The sequence below is a fragment of the Chlorocebus sabaeus genome, chromosome 7 (genome assembly GCF_047675955.1).
Source record: "Chlorocebus sabaeus isolate Y175 chromosome 7, mChlSab1.0.hap1, whole genome shotgun sequence".
NCBI classification, from domain to species: domain Eukaryota; kingdom Metazoa; phylum Chordata; class Mammalia; order Primates; family Cercopithecidae; genus Chlorocebus; species Chlorocebus sabaeus.
This window is the reverse complement of record NC_132910.1, coordinates 87,960,844-87,985,749: the sequence shown is the minus strand read 5'-3', so window position 1 is coordinate 87,985,749 and position 24,906 is coordinate 87,960,844. Positions and strand designations below refer to the sequence as shown.

General features: G+C 37.2%; 1 long non-coding RNA gene across 1 annotated transcript in view; it reads left to right on the top strand.

Moving 5' to 3' along the window:
• Window positions 1-24,906, top strand: part of LOC119621788 (uncharacterized) — a 424,175-nt gene that overhangs the window by 282,156 nt on the left and 117,113 nt on the right. The window contains exon 3 of the long non-coding RNA XR_005238404.2: window positions 16,185-16,236. This is a non-coding gene — a long non-coding RNA (uncharacterized lncRNA). The remainder of the gene's footprint in view (window positions 1-16,184; window positions 16,237-24,906) is intronic.

Genomic DNA, 24,906 nt, shown 5'->3' with positions numbered 1-24,906 from the left:
TATGTTTATGCTAGATTTTGTATCACGTTGCAAATGTCACATTTTGATTTCTACCAACTATTTTCTGATATTATGTTTTTATTTACATCCAATTTTGAGAACCTCTTTGTGTCCATGAACAGATATTGACATATTCTAATTTATATTTGCTGTAGTTTAATTTAGCTTTTCTTTCTTTTATTTTTGATGTTTGCTTATTTAATGTCTGAAATGTACATTAGTGTAGGATGTAAGGTAGGCATCAAAATGTGAATAGTTAATCTATATACTTTGGAAAGTTGTTCCAGTTTTTAAAGTTTTTCTAGTTATCTGATAGTTTAAAGGCCTCTTCATTAATTCCTATCAATATATGTTTACTTGACTTTTTTCAACCAAATCAATGTGTTTACTTCCTTTATAAGACTTTTGAATTAAATATTTACATTATTTTTTACATGAATTTGGTATATATTATCTTTATATTCATGGACTTTTTTGGGCATTGTCAAAACTTGTATATACCTCAGCAAAATTTATATGAGTTTTAGAATTTTTCAGTTTTTGTTTTTCAACATTACCCACATTTTTTATTCCAGAATGGAATCTGAAACTTATGTTCTTTCTTCCTGTTTTACTATAGATATTTAAAATAAACCACATGCTGTTTTAATATGCGGGTATTTAGAGAAATAATTACTAGAGTGAAGCAAATTAACAAATTCACCTCACATAGTTACTTTTGTGTGTCTGTAGTAAGAGCATGTAAACTCTACTCTCTTAGCAAATTTCTAGTATAAAATTATTAACTATAGTCCTCATGCCATATATTGGATCTCTAGATGTATTCATCTTACATAATTGTACCCTTTGACCTACATCTCCACATTTCCTCTCCCTTCGTGCTCCTGGTAGCCACAGTTGTGTTCTTTGTTTCTATATACCCAGCTTTTTAAAGACTGCACATATAAATGGAGTATGCAATACTTTTCTTTGCCTGCCTCATTTCTCTTAGCATAATACCCTCCAGGTTTATCCATATTATTGCAAAAGGCAGGATAGCTGTCTTTTTAAAGGCTAAATATATTCCTGTGTGTGGTATATATAAATTTTTACCACATATTATATATATAAATATATATACCTATATATGTATGCATGTATACAAGTGACAAAATTTCTTTATTCATTTATCTATCCACTGACACCTAAGATTTTTTCATATCTTGGCTATTGTGAATAATGCCACAATGAACATAGGAGTGCAGATATCCTCATGCGTTGCATATATTTTTGAGGGTATATTCTTTATTTGCAATTATTGTCATTATGTGAAGATATTTAAAAATGTTATCCATCCACATTCTCCTGTAATAAACCTGACTTGATCACATTTTAAAAATATAATTTTGACTTTTTTTTTTTTTTTTTTTTGAGATGGAATCTCCACCTGCAGCTGGTTGCATGTGACCTCTTGCTCTCCAGTGCAGCCCCAAGTATAAACTGGGAAAGGGACATAACGCAGCTATTGGGTGATAGGGGGGTCTGGGATATTTGCTCATATGACTTACTTATGCCTTCCTTCTTGTCCTACTAAGGCTTAATCCAGATACACCTTTCCTGCTTATTATGGTAAAACACTGGGCCTGATACAATTTATGATTTATTAGGTCTTACAGAACTGGACTCATAATGGACACTTTTGTATACACTGTCACTTGGAGCACTACGAGCAAACATTCTGTCTCTGCGAGGGCTGTTTCTTAAAAGGAATAGAATTTCTTGGTGCAGATAGATGGCCTTGTTCCCAAATCTAAAAAGAAATGTTGTGATACTCTAATTGGGATTTGCTCTAAGCTCCATATTGTACAATTTTCCGCTTTAGATGACTCAATAAAGTATTTGCTGAATTGTATGACCTAACCCATACTGCCACCTTCACTACAGCCTGGATCTTTGTTTTTTTTTTTTTTTTTTTTTTTTTTTTTTTAATTTATTTATTATTATTATACTTTAAGTTGTAGGGTACATGTGCATAACGTGCAGGTTTGTTACATATGTATACTTGTGCCATGTTGGTGTGCTGCACCCATCAACTCGTCATTTACATCACGTATAACTCCCAGTGCAATCCCTCCCCCCTCCCCCCTCCCCATGATAGGCCCCGGTGTGTGATGTTCCCCTTCCCGAGTCCAAGTGATCTCATTGTTCAGTTCCCACCTATGAGTGAGAACATGCGGTGTTTGGTTTTCTGTTCTTGTGATAGTTTGCTAAGAATGATGGTTTCCAGCTGCATCCATGTCCCTACAAAGGACACAAACTCATCCTTTTTTATGGCTGCATAGTATTCCATGGTGTATATGTGCCACATTTTCTTAATCCAATCTGTCACTGATGGACATTTGGGTTGATTCCAAGTCTTTGCTATTGTGAATAGTGCTGCGATAAACATATGTGTGCATGTGTCTTTATAGCAGCATAATTTATAATCCTTTGGGTATATACCCAGTAATGGGATGGCTGGGTCATATGGTACATCTAGTTCTAGGTCCTTGAGGAATCACCATACTGTTTTCCATAATGATTGAACTAGTTTACAATCCCACCAACAGTGTAAAAATGTTCCTATTTCTCCACATCCTCTCCAGCACCTGTTGTTTCCTGACTCAGCCTGGATCTTTGAAAAAGCCCTTTCCCAATCTGAGGACCACTCAGATCTTCCTTATTACTTGCTGTATCATCCAGAGCAGGATTAATATGGCAGGGAATCCAGAGCACAATAATATGTCTTTCAGTTTGAAGAGGAAGTCACAGCACACTCTTGGCCACTGGTCTCCTAAAAAAGGGTTAGGTTTGCAAATATTCATAGGATTTACCTGGAGCACATTTGTCTTACCAAGGCAATCTTTTGCTTATCCTATCCAATTAGCATGATTCCACAGGTGTAATTAATCATTATAATGTTAGTGGGATGTTCAGGTTGTTCATGTCTCTTTTGACTATGTTATAACAGATGGTGAGCAAGTTAACAGAGCCCTGACACAAAACTCTAAGTAAATATTGTTGCCTGACCCAAGTCTATATGAACTTTTCCTGATGCTTTTTCTAATTTAAATAGAAATCAGTCAAGAAATCCATGGCCAAATACCATGTACCTTGGTATTGTCAATGTACACAAGCAATGATATCATGCCTGGCATAGCCTCTCCTATCAGGGTGCTCCTTTGTTGCACTCATGTAACAATCATTCTCTGTGGCTTCAGAGGTCAGACAAGATAACTAAACAGAGATATAACAGAGACCACATGCCACCCCCACAGCTTTGCATACTTTAGTTGTAGTATGGACTGAACTGTGTCCCCTCAAACTTATATGTTGAAGTCCTTTTAGTAGCAGAGAATGTGATTTTATTTGGATAAAAGGCCTTGAAAAAGGTATGCAAAGTAAAATAAGATTCTAGGGTAGGTCCTAATACAATATGAATGTTGTCTTTATGGGAAGAAGAGATCCAAACAGATATGCGAGTGCACAGATAAAAGATCATTTGAGGACAGAGAGAAAAGATGGCCATCTGTAAATCAAGGAGAGAGGCCTCAGAAGAAACCAAACCAGCTAATACATTGATGTTGGAGTTTTAACTTCACAACTGTGAGAAAATAAAGTTCTGTTGTTTAAGCAATCCAACCTGTGGTGCCTGTGGTATTTTGTTATGGTAGCTCTAATGAACTAACATAAGTCATGATACTAGTCTCTACCATAATCCATATCCATTAAATATTATATGTGAGTTATCATTTTGACTGGGAAAAGGAAGCCATTTCTGTTTGGTAATCCTCAGGGAGATAACTCTTATCCCAGAGGCCAATAAACTAATGTGGAGTTTAAGCGAATTGTCAACTAAGTCAATTCCAGTTAAACATTTGGAGACTGAAGAAATAACCACTGAGTGGTTTTTTAGACCCACTGGGTTGAATATGAGCCAGGTTCATATCGCAAGGATTACATTTATTACCTTGCCCTTATCAGCTCTGACTCTACCAGTAGGCCCAGGATGATGCTTTGGGGCTCTAGGTATTAATGTCAACTTAGACTCTATGTATAATAATACTAAATATCTGGATATGCCACCTTACTAGAGGTGTCTTCTACTCAGGAACACAGCCACTTCTTCAGTTCATGGTTTCTGGGTCTGGAAATAGGCTTCAGCCTGAGAACCGAATGAGGGAGTATAGCTTTTGGTTTGGGTGCCTACCATTATTCTTTTTTCTTAGGTTCTTACCTCTTTCTGGTTGAATGTGTTTGGTAGACTGTTGTTGGCTACATGCCTATTTTGTTCTTAGAAACTCCATCCATGTTCTTTGAACCATTTCTCAATTCCCTGTGGATCAAGCTTACCTATCTTTATGGTGTGACCTGGTTTCTGGTGTCAAGCTCTCATTGCTAGGCTCCTTAGTGGCCTTGTCTTTCCTTGAGTTTTAGCAATTCCCACTTATGTAAATGCCTCTCCTGTTGGTTCTGGTTTTCAGAAAATTGCTACTATTGAACTTTTTAATGGTGCCAGTGCCCCTATCACTGGTGCATTCCTGAAGGCCTTAATGAATTGTGCATTCATTGAGCCTTCCTGTGGAACATAATCCTTGGGTGGTGTTTCTGGATTTACATAATATTCCTATTTTAGCATTCCCAATTCCCTTAGCCTCTTTATTCTTGTGGCGTCACTCACCTTGGATATGATTTTTCTTTTCTTTTTTTTTTTTTTTTTCTAGCCTTCTCAGAGCCTCTCTAGTGGTAAGTTTGTATATCCACTGGATTACTTACCAGGTATCTCAAAAAATGCCCCCATGTCAGTGAATTGCTGTTTAATCTACATTTTCCCCTTCTTAATATGGTATCCTCAAAATCCAATCAATTCATACACTCTGGTTACTTACTGAAACACACTGTTTCACTCTTGTAGTTCTGTTAGTGAATAATGTCCTTCCTCCATCATCAAGTTCAGCATATATTCAGTAATGTTATGTTGGGATTTGATCCTAGCTATTGGCCTTGATGTCAGGAGAGGAAGTGTGCAAATCTTATTGGGGGACACCTGTTGACTTAACAGAGAGAAGTTTCTGCAGTATCTACCAATACTGGGTATGTTTGTGTTCCTACTAAGGAAGAATATGTCAGTTCTACAAGCTCTGAAGGCGTTTTCCCCTCTCATATTTCAAGAGCACAAGAATTTCCAACCACAGCCCTGATATGACAGACCTGCTTTGACTGAGCATTTACAATTTACATGTAAATGTATCTGCAACTCTGTGACTCAAACTATCGATTCTTCAGCTTGTTGGGCCATTGTCTGTTATTTTACAGCAACTAAAAGGTCTAATATTTAGCTTATAACAATTAATGGGCTGGGCACGGCGGCTCACACTTGTAATCCCAGCACTTTGGGAGGCAGAGCAGCGTGGATCACCTGAGGTCAGGAGTTTGAGAACTGCCTGACAAATGTGATGAAACTAGGTCTCTACTAAAAATAGAAAAATTAGCCGGGAGTGGTGGCAGGCAGGCGCCTGTAGTCCCAGCTACTCGAGAGACTGAGACAGGAGAATCGCTTGAACTCAGGAGGCGGAGGTTGCAGTGAGCTGAGATCATGCCACTGCACTCCAGCCTGGGCAACAGAGCAAGACTCCATCACAAACAAACAAACAAGCAAACAAACAAACAAACAAACAAACCCTGGTTTTTGAAGCTGGTTCCGGTTCTGAAAACCAGAACCATGTTCCACAGAAACAGCACAACAGACATCAAGTTGACATAATAATAATGAGTCAGCTCCACTGCTTTTGTAATAATCACTGTTTGCCCCCCATTTTTCAAATGCCTGAAATATTGCACCCCAAGTGGCCATTTCCCAAGCCAGAAGTCACCTACGGACATGTGAATTATTTAGCAATGTGGTCACCACCTTTTTCCAGAAAGTATCAGTCACCACGTACTACTCAGAATGGCATTTCCTTGGGTACCAGGTGTGAGTGAATGAGCCAGTGCTAGATTCCTATCCTGTAGTCTATTTTCTCGGATCTTCCGAAAAGAAGGAAACAAAGATAGGATTATGTATAAGATATATATATATATATATACACACACATATACATACACACATATATATATACACACACACATATAAATGACTGTAAAGAATAACCAGCAAATAAACAAAGAAGCAGCGAGAGCCATCTAACACTAGGAAGTCTTCCACCAGTGAAGGAGATGGGAAAGGAAGGAGGGTTGGATAGGAAGAAACATGGACTGCAACACAATTCCAAAGCAGGTTCAGACAGGCTGAAAGGGAGCCATTGGGACCAAATCTCCAATTGGTGCCATCTCATGTCTCACAGGAATGAAACTTTATTAGGGCCAGGGCTGCTTCTGGCCATTGCCAGGGAGAAGCCTTTGGAAAGTGGGACTGCAGTGTGAAAGTGATGACGGATTCAGAAAGGCAGAAGCTGGGACCATCAATCGGTAGTCGCAGGAGATCTGAGAGGCGTATTTTCATGGCTTTCCAAGGTTCTGTCTCATGTTCAATAGAAAATTGTCTAAATTGGAGTGTCCTCCATTCTCCCAGAGTCTTTTATTCTCTCTTTTTTGATTAAAGACATTTTAGAGAAGCCCTGCTAAGTTTTTTTTTTTCTACCTACGTCCTACTTTCTCTTGAAGAAAAGTTGGGGGTTCCTCTTGATGATGTTCTTTAATGTAAACTTAAATAGGAAAAAAATCCTAGAAGCTTAGGGTAGGAAGGGCAGCCTTTTCTGACTTTCACGTTTATACGGATATGGGTTTTCATTTTATTTTGTTTGATCTTTGAATTCTGGTTTTGCAAACGGAGTTAGAAGACCTGCTCACATCGTCATCTTCCTCAGATGTTCCCCTGCTCCATGGTGAATCCACCGGTTCATTCAATCAATGTGTCTAACCGGAGCGCGGTTCCTGTCCTCACTCAAATCCTTCTCAATTCAAAGGAATGAGGTCTCTGAACTATGAAGATGATTTATTTTAGGTAAGGTATCTGCTTGCCAATAAACAAAAGGATTGACTAGATACATGCAATAGAAATTGACACTGTTTCTCAGAAAGATAACATAAAAGCATGGATTTGACTAAACCCAGTCAAGTTAACCTTCCATGTTTTTCACAATTAAGTATTTCTGAAAGATTACTTGTGCGTGTATTGATTAGTTCATTTATTTTGGGCATTATCATTTTAGAAAGTTAATACAATCAAATTTAATCCTTGGGTTGTTTTTCTTTCAAAGAGTATATTGTAGATCTCTGTATTAAAAAGGGCCAAAGAACAGGGAGAAGCCGCCATTGGAATTGAAATAGTTGCATAGAGGTTGATAATTTTTTAAGTGTTCTTGCATATTTTGTAATAATAATTAGCATAAAATATATTAACATGCAGTCATTGGCAAATATTTTTAAATAGGACAATTTTTAATGGAATAGATCTATAGATTGGTACTCTCCCCATTTTCTAATCCAATGTGTTAATGGTAAATTTTTAGGTTTTTATGAAATAAGTGAAGTGAGAAATTAAAAAGATAAAATAAGTATTACAAACCAAAAATTTAAGAAATTGATATACTGTTTTATTTTAATACAGATTTTTAAAACAACATTTTTGTTGTCTCCAACATCTTCTAGTTTTTTTAAACCACAGTTTAGTTTATCAACTTTTAAAAGTTATTTATTATTACTAAGCATTAAACAGCATTTTCATGTAAATACACACACACACACACACACACACAGAGTGATTTTGGCACAAGGTATCAGAATATTATATAACAATTAAATCATCTAGTACCTTTCTTATTTTTATTTGATATAAGTGAATTGAGAATAACCTTGATGGACTCTTAGTAGACACTCCTCTGAACTCATGGTAACTAAAAGTGCCAAGATCGTTTAATAAATAACCTAATAGCCATTAATGTTCCAAAGACCTACTCATTAGTAAATATTTTACCCTGAGAATGGAGAAAAAAGGTTGAAATCCAGCAAATTGCTTAATTAAAAGATGATTAAAGAAGCTTTCTACTGTACATGCAATTTCCACATTTTCCTATTTATTTATTTATTTATTTTGGAGAAATAGTCTCTCACTCATCACCCAGACTGGAGTGCAGTGGGGCGATCTCGGATCGCTGCAGCCTCCACTTTCCGGGTTCAAGCAATTCTCATGCCTCAGACAATTGAGTGGCTGGGGTTGCAGGTACACACCACCAAGCCTGGCTAACTTTTGTATTTTTAGTAGTGACAGGGTTTTACCATGTTGGCCAGGCTGGTCTTGAGCTTTTGACCTCAAGTGATCAGCCCGTCTCAGCCTCCCAAAGTCATGAGTTACCATGTCCTGCTTCCACATTTTCAAGGTTTTATTTTTGTAGTTTATTTGCGAACAATATTACAATGTGCTGTATAAAAATATTAGGTAAGAAAAATATATGGCAATGCCCAGAAACACTTAAAGAGACAAACCGTTCACTTTCAAAAGTTTGATATTAAAATTGCTAGACACTTTAAACTACATAATTTTATTTATGTGTTTAACAATTTTATAATTATTTCTAATGTCAGGTGAGATAAAGAAACAAATTATATAAACAATACTTTTAGAGGTAATATTTCATAATAATTCACATGCACTCAGTACTGATTTGAAATTTAGGATACCTTATTAATTGATGAAAATAATCATCTGCCTAGAAAACAATTATAATCAACATAAAACATTAAAAGAGTACTTGAATTTTACATATATTATTCTAAAATTAGTTTTGTATTAGTTGATAATACCGTTCTGTTTGTCATTTCTATTTGTCTATGTTTTGTCTCACCTACCTCTGTGTCAAACAACCCCACCATTATAACTCCAGTTGAGATATCTCAATTACGACAGTTATTTTTTAATCTGGAAAACTAGCAAATATAATATCTTACCACAAGAGAACCCCTTTTTGGCTCTCTTTAGATATTTTGACCTAAATAATCTAATTCTTGATTTCAAAAATTTATTACTGGGTTGTTTTCATACTCTATGGACTTCCTCAAATAACATAGATAAATGAGAAGTTCAAGTTGTCTAACACAGCAAACCAATTTTTCAATATATTTCTTATATCCAAGAAAAGCTCATAAATTCCTAAAGAACTGTTTCATTGGAATTTGATCTTTGTTTTTAAATGTTATTTATATTCATTAAATTTCTCCCTATTACTAATTCAGTTTCCAAAGTACTTATGATCATAATTTTGCTTAGTATTCCCTTATAGGAAAACATATTAATAATTAAAAGACTAAGTTCAAGTCTTTTATGGGTTAATGTACACAAGAAAATAATTTTTAAATACATCAATGCTTTAATGATCATGAGCAATATAATTCTAAAATGAACAGAAAAATACTGGCAAATAAACTTCATTATCTATTTTTATCACAACTTTGTTGCCTTTATTGCTGCTGTTTCAGTTTTAAAATGAGGATGCTCAATGAACTGGGATTGAGAAAAACTATTAAAATTATTCTGTGTGATACCAACGTGCCCTTTTCTGGACCCGTATTACTCACTCCACTTGAAAATTGCCAAGAATCTTAGGACGGCTGCTTTGATTTTATTACTATGCTATTGAAGATGCTTAACCAGTGCATTTAGCTTTCCCCTTGCACTATCTTCTTTGTGGACTAACAAGTCATTAACGGTGGGGACGGAGAGCTGTTTGTCCTGTAAAATTATTTCCAAAAGCATCCCTAAAAGCATCCTTTCTTCTTTAAGGGATATTAGTGTCTCTCTCTCTCAAGAATGTATTAGTGAAAAATATTTTTTTTTTTTTCACGAAGTGTTCAAACACCTAACATCTGAAATTCACATATAGGAGGCAGTAAAAGTTTAACATTGAAAAACCATGTAAGCCCAAAATACATCATTTTATGATTTTGAAGTGCTGCATGTTATTGAATTAAGAGTGCTTCCACACAGAGAGGCAGAAGCCCCATAGAGAAAATATTTGTAGTTATGTCCTCTGTCAAAGACATCTTTAAGCTGTTTTCTTAAAGGCACATTTTCTGGGCAAGATAATTTTTCTTTATAATGCAGCAGATTACTCATTCACTCGGATATTAAGAGTGGATTATATAAGTTTTTCTAAACTTGAATACAGCATGTTTTCACGAGAATAAGTAGCTGCCAAGAATGTTACATAGGAAATAAACTTCTGTAGACTTATAGCTGAGGACATAAGGGTAAGTGATCAACTAATGCCCAAAATATTTGTTTGCACATTGTTCTCCCTCAGTATAACCCTTGGAGTTAACCATCAAGCAACTGCTCCCTACATAAAGCTTTAGAGTACTTCTGTTTTGCCCTCCATTTGTCATCCCACTTTCCAGTGTGACTGGATGGCAGGAGCTAAGGATTCCTGCCCACCTGAAGCCTGTTGTACCTTCTGCATGGAATTTATATCTCAGAGCTCTCCTCCTCTTCTTCCTCCATAGTTCATTTCCCCGAGGCTACAGAAAGGTGACTTTACTAGTGTGCTCACCATTAAGCCCTAATGTTAAGAGTGAGGCTTCTGTGGTTAGACTCAGTGGCTATGGATGGAGCTTGGATGTGAGGGCTGAGATGTTCCTTTTAGTAAAGAGTTATAGAGGAATAAAAGGGGAAATGCTGGGTGCCTACATTTGTACTCTTGACTTGGGCTTGCAAACACAGATGTTATGTGCGGGCCTAATCTTCCTTACCAAGTCTGTGTACTTCTTGAAAGACAAAAAAATAAAAAATGCTTAATTGTTTTTATTTTCCAAAGCCTGGCATTTAAAACAATTATTTAGTAGGATCTGTCCAACAAGAACTAACAAATTTATTGTCCCTGGGCAAGATTCCACCAGTAGACATTTTGTGTTGGGCCTGCAGTATTTCATAATATTTAAATTTTATTTGGAATACGTTTGTAAAATTGGGGAAATTTTGCATAGTAATCTTGCTTGTCTGAAAAAAAACTCTCAAAAACACTCATCCACATTCCCAAAAGTCATCATCAAAGAGCAACTTCTCTCCAGTTACAAAAATCTTGGGCGGTTAGTCCTGTTTGTCATAGTCCAGAGATTCTGTTGTTAAATCTTACAACCATTTCAATGGTGCAATTTCCTGTCTGAGTCCTATAGGAATTTAAATGTTATATCTGCAATAAACCTGTAGAAATTAATGAGAAATTAAAATATAGAAAATATAAGTATGGCGTTTACATTCTGACCATCTCTGAATAGTGGTTAAAACAAAACTCTCTTGTGAAGGATTGAGTTTCACAAATAAACTGGTACTAACTCTATCTATGAAGTATAATCTAGTGCTTATATTTTATGACAAATTATCCATAGACTCATTATTATTAAACAACTCCTGAATGTTAAATGTCCCTATTTGAGATTCCTAATCAGAAAATTTATGAAAGAGAAACTTTTGATTATCATCTGCTTTGTATCTGAAATCAAGTCCCTCTAATTCAAATTATCCTAGTTCTCAAAAGCCCTGTTAAAGTTTCATGCCTCAAAATGCTATGGTGACCCAAATATATTTTTCTTTTCAAAATGTAGGTTTATCCCATTGGACTAAAACATTTTACTGTTAATGCCTTTCTTTTCAGCACCAAATGATAGGTAATTTATGAAAGAAAAAAAGGGTAGGTAATTTATTATGTATGAATTTATATTTTGATATGATTTTGCCGTGTCCCCATTTCAATCTCAACTGAACGGTATCTCCCAGAATTCCCACGTGTTGTGGGAGGGAGCTAGGGGGATGTACTTGAATCATGGGGGCGGGTCTTTCCCGTGCTGTTTTCGTGATAGTAAATAAGTCTCATGAGCCCTGATAGGTTTATCAGGGGTTTCCGCTTTTGCCTCTTCCTCATTTTCTCTTTCCACCACCGTGTAAGAAGTGCGTTTACCTCCTGCCAAGATTCTGAGGACTTCCCCAGGCATGTGGAACTGTAAGTCGAACTAAGCCTCCTTTTCTTCCCAGTCTCAGGTATGACTTTATCAGCAGAATGAAAACAGACTAATACATATTTCATGTTTCTTTTTTCATGGTAACTTTGAAAGATACGTGATGTCTCTAATCACAAATGAAATAGGCTATTTTTGTGTTATATATTTTATTTCAATAAGTGGTTTTTAAATCTATAAAATATGTAATAATTTCATATTGATGACATTTGTATTATAGCTGTGAATACCAGAAAGAAAAAGAAATAATGCATAGGGGAAATATTTTAAAATAAATAATACAATGTTCTGTGTGTGATAAAAAGATAGAATTGAGGAAGGTGTCTCATTTTAAAACTAGAATTAAAACCACTTGTCCATTATGAACTCTTTCTCGAAATTCCCTTCTCAATGTTGCCAAATAAATCTTTTAAATATACTACTGGATTTAAGAAAGAAAACATTATATTCTAGTTGTATTACAATCAGAGATGACAAGTGAAATACAGTATAAGCTCTCTATCAAAAACAAAATTCATGTAGATATTTTGTACAATCTACCCTCTCTATTCTAAATGGTTGTGTTCCACACTAGTAGATTAATAAGCTACTTGTTGGTTGTTGCTGATTATATTCATAAAACTCTTTCCTGTACCCTAGGTAGAAGATTAACTGAATGAGGAGAACCCTAACAAACTCAACCTCACTGCCCTTCCCTCGATTATATATTTTCCTTGTCTCTCCAACCCTAACATTACTCTCCTGCCTGGACAGCTGTAGAATAGACCTGTGCTAACGACAAATTTTCTTAGTTAGGAGCTTCATGCTGCATTGAAGCCACAGTCTGTCAGTGGGTCTCCCAAAAGAAATGAGCATGTTATTGATCTGGTTTTTCTTCATGTTATCTTTCAAGTCTTGATTTGACTTCACTTCCAGTGAATCAGTTAAAAGCTTACTGCTGAGGCATGAGAATTCAGTGACAGCTTTCAGGGCTGTATCCCTTATGAAGATATTTCGCTGTGTGTAAGATACAGTGTAGTTGTCAGCCTTTAGCATACAGCTGACACCTTAAAATGATCCATAATCTGTTACAGGACTATTCATGTGAAAGATTCTACATGGACCTTACAGTCTGTTGGGATGTCAGTATCAGTATTGTACTCTGTACATAGGTATCTAACTGTAAGTTGTCTTGTGATTTACAGTACAAAGTCTAGAAAAATGACAATTTCAGAGAGCAAATCTATTATAAAAATTAGGTTAAAACAAGTGGCACAACCATGTGCAGATGTGCCGTTTCCAAAGGGATAGTTTATAAACATGTGGCTGAGAAGACTTGGTGAAATACTCTAATCAGTTACCATCAATCAAATTTGAAATATGGAGGGAAGTGTAATCTGATTACAGTCTGTGAGTATGAATAAAGATGTGTGAATATACTGTTATATCCACAAATGATATGGTGAAATAAATAAAATTTATTTTCATGTTCTTTCCTAGGAATAACTTTTGGAGTTAAAGCATTTTTAGAGGCTAGCTATTTAAACCCAACATAATACTCTGAATTAGTTCGTGTAGCAGAAGTGTAGAAATTCATGTTATATAGCTTAAGAGGTGATGGGTGTATACCATAGGCAATGTAGTCTTTGGTATTATTTTATGAAGGGAGTGACTAGGGCCGCTAGTAAGTCTACTAGGTGGCTGAGGTTCCAGCAAAATTACTTTTGGAAATCCCTATCTATATAAACAATCTGACTCACAAAACCGGTTTTACAAAATTATTTAGACCACGTGACATAGTGAGTTATCAATGAAGATTAAGAATAGTGGGTAGAAAAGAGGCTCTTATGTATTTATCACCCAGTGAGTACACATAAAGAGTCTTCATAGTGCCCTTGCATCATCTTTTCTTTATTATTAATTGTGCCATTACTGGCTAATTTCATATCTCTGGCCAAGAAATAAAAGTAGCAATGTTGTTACCACTCCCAAGTTTCCTTAGAACCTGCCAGTATTCAATGATGCAGATCTTCTTGACTCTGAAGATCCTTGATGCAATGTACTTAATGCTGTATACATCATTATTCATTGTCCTGGGTAGAATTGTGTTCTCTTCCCCACAAAAGAAATATTCCAGTACTAACTCCTCATACCCATAATGTTGCAGGATCCTTGGGGTGCCCCTTTTCTGACCAGAAACCTATGTGGCCAGCGGCACCTTTGCCCAAGTTTGGCTTGGGTTCCCTGGGTTCATTCTGCCCGCTTGACAGTCTGTGCTCAGCTCATGCTACCAACCTGGATCTTACACTTGCCAAGGGCAGGTCAGGTATGGAGTAGTGAGGGGTATGTGAGTGTGCGAGCGTGGAGTCTGGCCATTGCACACAGTCAGTCCTCCCAGCTGCTGCAGCAGGGTGGGCAGCTCCAGGTGCTGACATGTGTGCTGGCTCTCAGCGAGGCTGCGGCTGGACCAGATGCACCACAAGCAGCTTCCCTGTCTGCCACTAGGGAACGCAGTGCTGCCTGGAAGCTTGGAGTCTCCAGGAAGTTCAGGATCTCAAAGAGGGAGTCACAGCCCTGGTTTGGGGAGATCCCAGGTCTGGGTTTCCCAAAGGGCTTCAATTCTTCTCGCCTTCTCTTTATCCACAAGGTGGTGGGCAAATGACATGTTTCGGCCTTGTTTGTGTTACAGCTCTTTCATCCCCACCATTGGGCAGGTCCCAAGATCTTGTCCTCCATCTAAGAAAAATGAGGCATGTGGACCAGTGGAGGGTGGACAAGGCAAAGAGGAGCTTTATTGAGTGACAGAATAGCTCAGAGGAGGCACTGGAGTAGACAATTCCTCTCTGCAGCTGGTTGTCCCCACGTCTGCAGCTCTCAGCAGAGAGGAGGCCCTGGGGTGGGTAGCTGGTCATCCCAACGTCTGCTCCACTCTGACTGATTCCAGGGATTTTGTGGGCCTTAGCAGGGAGGAAGTGCATGTTGATTGGTCCATGGACAACCATGGCCAGGCCCAGAAAAGGCACCATGAGTTCCCACTCCAGTCAGTGGGTCTGACAGCTCAGCCGTCAGCCTTTAAGCCCACCCTGGCCTGAAGGTGGGGCCTCACAGGGGACCACTCTCTTCCACTCAAGAGCCTGTCTGCCTCCTGCTGCCGTTCCTGGCACCCAGGCTGTACGTTCCAAGGGGCACCTGCAGGCCAGTACCAAGCTGCCCTCAGCCCCCCACCAGCTTCCCTCCTATGCTCACTGGGACCCAAAGTCTAGAGGGGGCTGAACTGGCAGAAAAATTATGTATCAGCACTCCCCCAAGAGCATGCACACCCAGCTGGGCTATGACAGTGCCCAGGCTCAGCCTCGACTTTGTTCTGAGATCAGAGTAGGCACCAACAGCAGGGAAAAGCCAGGCACTTGGAACAGGCATTTCTAAACCTGCAAGGGCAAGGGGGGCCTTCCCGAGTCCCCTAGAGTGCAGGGATGCCTGTGTCCACAGTCACAGTTTGGGCAGCTGCAGCTGCTGTGGCGGGGAGGGTGGGGCTGAGGTGCTCTTGACTGCTTTGTGAAGCAGTAGGCCCCAGTGCGCAGTCTCAGTTTGTGTGGCTACAGCTGTACCCAGGAGGGCAAGTCTCTTGCCTGCTTCTGCCCCCTGCCAAGAGCACAGGAAGGCCCAAGTCTTCAGCTACAAATTGGGTGGCTGCAGCTGCATCTCAGAGGGTGGGACTCTTGCCTGCTTCATGGGGAGGATAGGCAAACAGCCTGTATGTGAAGCATGAAGAGGAGTCCAATTTGTGCAAGGAATGCCAGCCCTTCTTTGGGTCTGGCTTTTGACTGACCCATGAGAGCACAGTATCACAACTGGAGATAATTGAGGATATCAATTGGAAAGACCTTTTGATGTTGCAGAGCAACAGTGTTAAAAGCCCTTTCAGGAGATACATGTGTTCACCCCTGGGTGGGTTGTAAACCACATGGCACAGAATCTGCAGAAGACATAGAGTGAATACTATAAGCTCCAGCAATGCAAACTGCACAAAACAAGGGACCTGTTTATCCACAGGTGCTATAGACTAAAAGTGGTCCATACCATTGGCAAGGAGAGGGCAAGAGCTAAGGCAAGGACCACACACATGAGTCAAGCCCAAGGGTGAAAGAAACCTATTTATTTTGGGGCTTGTATCATTCCAGACACAAGAGGATTCACTCAAAATAGCACACCACACTCAGGCATGGGACTAAGGTAGGAAACCCACTTATCACTTCCCCTAAACAGACCTAAGAGAGATCCTGAAGCGATGTTATATGAAATGTTTCATTGTGAATATTAGCTAGCCTATATTTACCTTTTTTCTCATGCTAACACATAAGATACAGCTCAAGGGTCTAAGAATAAACTGTACTCTCGACCTCAAGGGTGAAAGTTTTTGGTCTCAGTATAAATAGTCCCAGGAACCTGGATCTGTCTTGTATAACAGCCAATTGTATAAAAGCACTGTTCTTCTTTTCTTTGCCAAATGTAAACAAGGCCCAGGTTGTTACTGGCGCTAGAATCTTGAAGAAAAGTTGTGTTGATTAAGATGTTGACAACTGGGGAAGCAGAACAGAAAGATGGAAAATACTTGTGTTTTAAATAATGAAGTTGGACTTCTGAGTCAATCAATAGGAAGTCTGAACCAACTCTGAATTTCCAGCTTCTCATTTATTCCAACTGAGTAGGGTTTGAGTAGTACAAATATATCCTAATTGATAGCAGCATGAAGAGGATTTGGAGAAGGGTATCATTCGGGACAAGGAGACAAGTTAAAAGTCTATTGTTTGAATTAACGGTTTGGATTATAGTAACGGAACTATGCTATCGGAGAAATTAAACCTAATATGTCATAAAAACAGCAAAAATATAGCAACTGCTATTTACAGAGCATTTATACTGTGTAGGTCACTGTGTCCAACACTTTCCATATTTTTCCTTAATTATTACTCGCTGAAATACTGCCTCACAGACATTTTATCCCATTTTATAGATTAGGAATCTAAGGCCTACTGAGTTTAAGTAAATTGCGAAAAAACGTGTACCTAATAATTGGGAGAGCTCAAATTTAATATTAAATCTCTTTGGTTTTAAAGACCCTGATCTATTCATCATGGAATTTTTTGAAGAATGACATAGTGAAAACTCACAGATTAGTTTTGAAAATATGGCTAATTAGATCAAATATTTCAAATAAAATATTTTGTATTTTTATTCTCATATTTTTATTGCCAGTCTCATAATCTGGTATAGCAAACACATCTACTTAGCACCACTTGAAAGCAAGAGCATAAACTTATTTGTCCATTTGTTTCTTCATATTTCTACTCCAATCCTGTTGGGTTAAAAAACAGACAATGAAAATATCTTTCACCTTCCAAATAAAACTGAATGTTCCAATACTGCTTACTAGAAGTACATAGGTCCTGAATTATGAAGAAATTAAGGGGTGAAGCAACTGAGCTACAGATCACCTAACATGTTTTTTTCCTTTTCAGTCTTGCTTGGGCTTTTGTGAAATGCTGCTGCTCCTTCTGCTACTGTGTGTGTGTCTGCGTGTGTATGTGTGTGCGCGCGCGCGTGTGTGTGTGCCTGTGTAAGAGAGAGACAGAAAGAAACAGATTGATTTACCTAAAGAGATATCTGTTGCAGCAGAGAGCATCTATCATTGCACTAAACAGGCTAGACACACTGGCTTCTTGACATTCTTGCATGGGTTGCTAAATCACAATATATTCTGAGCTCTGCAGTCCATTCACACTACTCTTTCCACACACATTGATGGCGTTGTCTTCCATGTCCTGGGACATGAGACTCAAGGATTGAAGATGTGACGCTGACTCCGAGACTGTAATTCACACCCTGCACCCCTACGTCCTCCAAATTCAGAAAGAACTGTTTGCCCTGTTCTCTGTGAAATATGGCACATATATTTCTGTAGAAATATAACCCACTCAGCAAGCACCCTGTTTTCTGCTTTTATCTAGAGCAAGAGTTGGCAAATATTTTGTAAAGATCCAGATGTTATATATGTTAGGCTTTATGGGCCAGATGTTCTTTGTCATGACTATTCAACTCTGCCATTGTGGTGCGAAGGCAGCTATAGATAATATAAACTGATGTGGTTGTGTTCTAATAAAACTTTATTTACAAAAACAGGTGGCTGATGAAATTGCCCCATGGGTTATAATCTGCTAACTCCTGATTTGGTGCATCACTATTCTTCATCTTTTGCCACAAATATATTCAGTTTTAAATTATCCTGAAATAAAATTATAATATAAAAATACAGGAAATACAATTATCCTGAACATATATACATGTAATTTTTCTACTGCCTAACTTTTCAAACTGACTTTCAATCTCTTACTATTTTTAGCATAATCCCTCTATCCCTTCCCTATATACACACAGACACACACAAAACCACACCTCAAGCTCACACTAATTTCTTTCTCAACCCAGTCTAGTTGCACCACCACCCAACAATAACACAAGGTTCATTTTATGTCTCTGTGTCCTTCTTTCTATAGTTTCTATTGTTTGAAATGCTTGTCTGGAGTTTCCTTACCCAAATGCTGCTCATATTTCAAAAACTAAATGAATAGAACTAGGACAAACATGAAAATTGGTAGTTTTCTTGAGTACCCTAATCCTTAATGAGATTTATCTCATCTAAATCTTACGGCATTTATGTTTTGTGGCAAGTTATTTATTGTGTGTGTGTGTGTGTCTGGGAATTCAGAAGTGAATGAAAAGTACAAAGCCCTCACCCATGTGTTGTTTACATTTTGGTGGGGAGACAATCCTTTGAGCGTTTCTTTCCATATGATCTTTTGCTTTTATTAAATAACGTTGTGCCACACAGCATTCCTTCTCACTAAGATTATAATGTGCCAGAGAGTCTCCTGATAGGTGAAAATGTGGAAGTGCCTGAAGGGAGGCATGCCTGTAGAGGATCTGGAGTCCCATGCTCGTTCCCACACAGCCTTGCCCTGTGCATCTCTTTTTCTGTATCAAACACCGCTCCCCACTAAAAGGGACAAGGGCTCCATGGAGAAATGGCAGATTCTAGGACTGGGGAAGTGCAAGTACAAGACAACTTGGAACATCATGAGTGCCAGAGAATTAGGAAGTGTGCAAAGAATGTACGGATTTTTTAAAGGCAGAAAAGCCAACATTAATGAGTTTCCAGCAGCCAAATACGGGAGAATTTGAGCATCAAAACAACTAATAATAGTAACAAATTGTAATTCATTCAATAACATGAGAATCCAGAAGTCCATCCATCTAAGTGAATGAATTAATGAATTATATGATAATGGCAAATTCTTCCACACAGTGGAATGCCAGCTAACAGCTGTAGAAGGATTTGGTATACTTAGACATCACTATTTGGCAGTCACTATAGTATTAATTCCAGCAACATTAAGGTGTGCTAAAATGAGTGGGTGAAAGGGTTGAATAGGAGGGTTTTAAACGGTTTCAAAGTATCTCCCACCTAAACATGTTTACAGAAAAGGAAAAAAAAAAAAATCACAGAAAAGGAAACATACCTTGATGTATCATCTTTATAAAGTGGACATAGTCATTACCATCAGTCGTGGAATGGAGAAATATCAGTTGCCACCCAGAGATTGCAAGGGAAAGGACATAGCATATTTGATATGCATTCCCTAGGTCTAATCATGAAGAAATATTGAACAAATCCAAATTGAGGGATGTTTTACAAAATGACTGGATTATGTAGATTTTTATGCCTAAAAATCTCAGCCAGCCATTCTAGTTCTTCAGTGGGATCTCTGGCTGGGTCTAGGAACCAAACTGACACAGACCAGATTAACAAGTAAAAAAGCATTTTACATGGAGATCCTCGCAAGAGAGGGAAGACCTGAAGTAATAGCCAAAGCAGAAAGGTTTTGTTCTTTTAAAACAAAGAATGATAAATTTTGTGAAGAAATGATAAAAAAGGGGAGACTGGACTAGTTGTTGTGAATTCTAGGGAAGTAATTAGGAGATACACAGAGGGGTATAAAGCCAAGTAGAAGATAAGGGTTTATTTAGTACTTTATAATATTAAAATCCGTTGCAGCATCACTTCTCAGTCACTGGCAATACAGGTTGTGTTCTTGTGTTGGTGCGGGAAGGCAGCATTCTCACAGGAGTTCTAATGGCTTGCTGTAGGTAAGAAAGGGAAGTTCAGGTAAGTCTCTCTGATACTGATGCTTCTCAAGTGCGTTCAGCTTGAAATAACCTATATGCTAGGTTGGGATAATTGGGAGTGTTCATCCTTAACTCCTTCAGCAATAATCTTCAAAAATACTAAAGTACTTAAAAATCAAAGAAAGATCAAGGGACTGACTGAGATGGAAAGTGACTGGAGAGACAAGATGCCCAGGTACAATGTATAATCCTGAACTGGAACGTTTCCCCCAAAGCCTGTTCCTGGGACAGCTGGTGAAATGTGAGTAGAGATTTTAGCTAAAGGATATACAGGAGTTCTGTGGACTATTCTTGCAAGTTTTCTAAAAGTTAAAGCTATTTTACATTAAAATCTTAAAATAGTGGGAGGATTGAGCTACCTGTTTCAGTGAAGAAGAGTCTTTTGCTTCCTGCATTAAGAGGTTTGGAGGGTCCTCCCATATATTCCTGCCATTGGACAATATGTAAAAAGTAATTATTTTCAGACACTGTGAAATAGCACAGTCTAAAAGGGAAAAAAGGATCCACCAATGTTACTATTGTTATATCCTCACATAAAATGAAGCTGTGTGAAAGAGATCTGCACCTCATGTTCACTGCAGCACTATTCACAATAGCCAAGATATGAAATCAACCTATGTGCCCATCCAAGGATGCATCCCTGAAGAAAATGTGGTACGCATACACAGGGAATACAATTCAGCCATAAAAAGATTTGGCAACAATGTGGATGAACCTGAGGTACATTATGTTAAAGGAAATAAGCCAGGCACAGGAAGAAAAATGCCCACATATTCTCACTCATATATGGAATCTAAAACAGATGATGTCATAAAAATAGAGAGTAGAATAGTGGTTAGTGGAAGGGGAGAGGGGAGGGAGGTGGGGGAAAGATTTGTCAGTGGATACAAAATTACAAGTAGACAGAAGAAATAAGTTCTGATGTTCTAGTACACATTAGGGAAACTATGGTTAACACTGTTGTATATTTCAAAATAGTTAGAGCAGAGGATTTTATATGTTCTTACCACAAATAAATGCTAAATATATGAAGTGGTGAATATGCATGATACCCAGATTTTATCATTATACAATATATACATGTATTGAAACATCATGCTGAACTCCATAAATATGTACAATTACTTTGTCAACTAAAAAAAAATAATTATTTTTTTAAACTAGTATAATATACATAGATAGAGACCTATATTATGTTTTGCACATATCTTACAAAATAACCAATAGTCAAGTGTATGTTTGTTTTTTGTCATCTTTCAAAAGTAAAATTCTGAATTAAATTAAAAGGTGAAGTTTTGTTTTAAATTACCTTCATTTTTTGAATGTAATATATTATAATGTATTACATTTTCCCAGTTTTGTTTTATTAATAAGAGCAGTGAATCTTGTAACTGCAGATTACTTTTTACATATCTCAACAAGTTAGAAGTTCACATAAGAGTAAAGAAAATTTTAACAGGTTGAGTGAATGGAAGGAAGAGAGAAAAGATAGTTGGACTCATCTCTGCTTTAACTTTTGGTTTTCTGATTTTTTAAAGAAGTCTTTTCTTGATGAAACTATTGTTAATTCAAAAAGAGACAGAAAGATGTTGAATGATAAGAGAAAAGCACTTTTTTCTTCCTTTTCTGTTTACATGCATATGACAAAACTACTTAAGGAGAAAATATGCAATCATAGGTCTAATGTGGGTCACTTACAAAACGATCCACTATTTTTTCTTTAACCCGCAGTTGTCTAATTGTCACATTAGTTTTTTAAAAATTTCTAAGTCAAGTGGCAAAATGTGTCAGAAATACCTACAGATCAACTAGAGCACAACTCTGGGCTCTGAGTCACCTGAATTAAACTTTGTTACCAAGGTACCAAGGTACATCTCTCACTCTGTCTTATAATTATTTTCACATACGTCTACTTCCTAATTTGCCTTCACTATAACGATGATGGCATGAGTCCAATATTTAATTAAGACCTATCTCCTTTTAACTAATGGTTAAATTTGATACCTTATTGCTGTATCCTAACAGGGTTGAGATTATGTGAAGGTTTTGGCTGAGATCCAGTCATCACAGCTGTTCTTACATAATCACTGCTTTGAGAAAACTGTTTTCTCCACCTCTAAATATGCTTTTTTCAAATGTAATTTTGCGATGAGAACTTCTGTTATTCTCTTTTACACAAAAATTCATTCCCTTTGGGGAAATCTTTAACATAGGCTACTGACTGTTTTTCACAACTATTACTCATCTGTGATATCATTATGAAGTAAATCACCAGAAACTGTCTAATCTCAAGTGTCACAGGAAGAGTTGCACTTTATTGTTAGAACATTAAGGTGGAGAAGTTTCTAGAACAAAGAAACAACATGAATATAAAATATATTGAAATAAGCATGTTAATTTCATGTCTCTATTGTTTTATTTTCACTCTCAAAGAAGAAACACAAACATGGGAATAGAAAGCAGATGTGTTATTCTGAACATTTTTTCTTTTAAAAATGAATAGTCTGCACTTCTTTATATGTTAAAAAGAAAGTGCCTCCTTTTATTCATAATGTGCTTCAATTTTCTAATTCTGGATATTATGAACATTCAGAAACACTATACACAGAGTTGTATTCTATAGTCCTGGAGTGGAGGTGTGAAAAATAAAGATTTTCTTTTGGAGTGGCACTTAAAAACACTGAAATAAACACTGGGTGAAAGTTTCACATTATATACCTAGTTTAAATATAGTTTTTCATTAGGCATAAGTTAGGTTTCATAATAGATTTAAAATATTTATATAATTATGATTGGCTTTTATGATATTGTGATTATGTAAACTCTAAACTCCAAAAAAAAAAAAAAAAAAAAGGTATATGTGATACAATTTTGTATTCTGGCCCTGCTAAGTTCACCTCTGTATGATGAAGCAAACTGCTTATAAAAGGATACTGTCATGGAAGAATTGCAATTATGACACTAGCACCAAAATTTCTCATTTCATCCATTATATCTCATTTTGTCTTGGACCACACTAATGAGTCTTGATTAACTCTGTCTCTTATTCTGCCTAGGCAGCCCTACTTGGCATATCAATTGTCTTCTCTGCAATTTTTCAATTTTCAAGTTTGTTCCCTCAAATTTGAATGATGTCTAATTATACCAGTCCTGGCTGTCCACTGGCTGCTAAACTGAGATTAAAAACCCTTTTATACAGGATCACAGGAGCTGTCACAGCACTCCATATCACAACTCAACAAGTGTTGCTGAGGTGTAATATTATTGATCATATAGAAATCTAGTATTAACATACAATTAACAGTGAACTTGGAGGGTGCAAAAATTTATTTAATTTTTTAAAATAAGTGTACTGTAAATGACAATACCACTCTGCCCTGGCTTCCATGTAAAACTTTTCTTCTCTACTGATTTAATTTATATATATCACTTCAACCAGTATCCCAATTCTGGTCCCTTTCATAGTTAGCTATCTATAAATGATGGTATGTTTAGGAATGTTAAAGAATATCTTTTTTTCCTTATTTGTTATATAAAAATCTAAACATAAAGGATTTTGAACAAGGGTGGTTCACACGTGTGAGATCTGTACAGTTGTCAGTGGCCCCACACTCAGAAGTACTTGTGCTTGGTTTAATGCTCTGCTGTCTTTGTCTCGAAATTCTTAATAATTTTTAGACAATTCATTTTTTCACTGGTCTTAAATTAAATTATGTAGCCAGTCTTCTTTTTTTTTTTTTTTTTTTGAGACGGAGTCTCGCTCTGTTGCCCAGGCTGGAGTGCAGTGGCATGATCTCAGCTCAAGCCAGTCTTCTTCTGACATTTGGCAAAAGTGATTAAAAAATCTGATCATAGGTGATTTGGGATATTAATTTGGGAGACAGGAACTCTCACGATAAAGGGGAAATGTTAATTCAATAAGTATTTATAAAAGGCCCACTCTTTGGCAGGCACTGCTCTAGATACTGGAGATATGGTAGAGGGGAAAGGCAAAATTCATTTATCATGGCGCTTAGGTTTTAGAGAGAAGATAGAGAAGTAAATTTAGAGACTACAATAAAATATGCCAGATGACAAAAACTGTAGAGAAAAATACAGAATTATGAGACAGACAGACAGACAGACACACACACACACACACACACACACACACACACAAAGGAGAGGGCAGAAGAGAGAGAGAGAGAAAGGAGAGGAGACACTGCCCACCAGGATAGAGATGGGATAGGACTGTAGCATCAGTCTTCCTCTGCTGAAGTAATCTTTGCCTTCGGACAAACTCACTCCCCTCCCCGACCTTTTAATATGAAAAGAGATGCTTACTTTGTCCTCTGGGTGGAAAAAATTGAATTGGTGTGAGGTTTTATTACGAAGATGTTAAAATTTATAGTTAGTGAAAATATTTCTCTTGCCCAGAGCAAATTCTTTACTGTGGCAAATAGTGAGAATGGGCATCAAGGAGGGCGGCAGGGGGCATAGCTAATGCAGTCCTCTTGTTTATTTTTTCCTTTTATTTTTGATTGACACATAATAATTGTGCATATTTATGAAATACAGATTGATATTTCCACATGTGTATGCAATTATAATGATCAAATGAGGGTAATTAGCATATTCATTACCTCAAACATATATTGCTTTGTGGGCGTTCAAAATTCT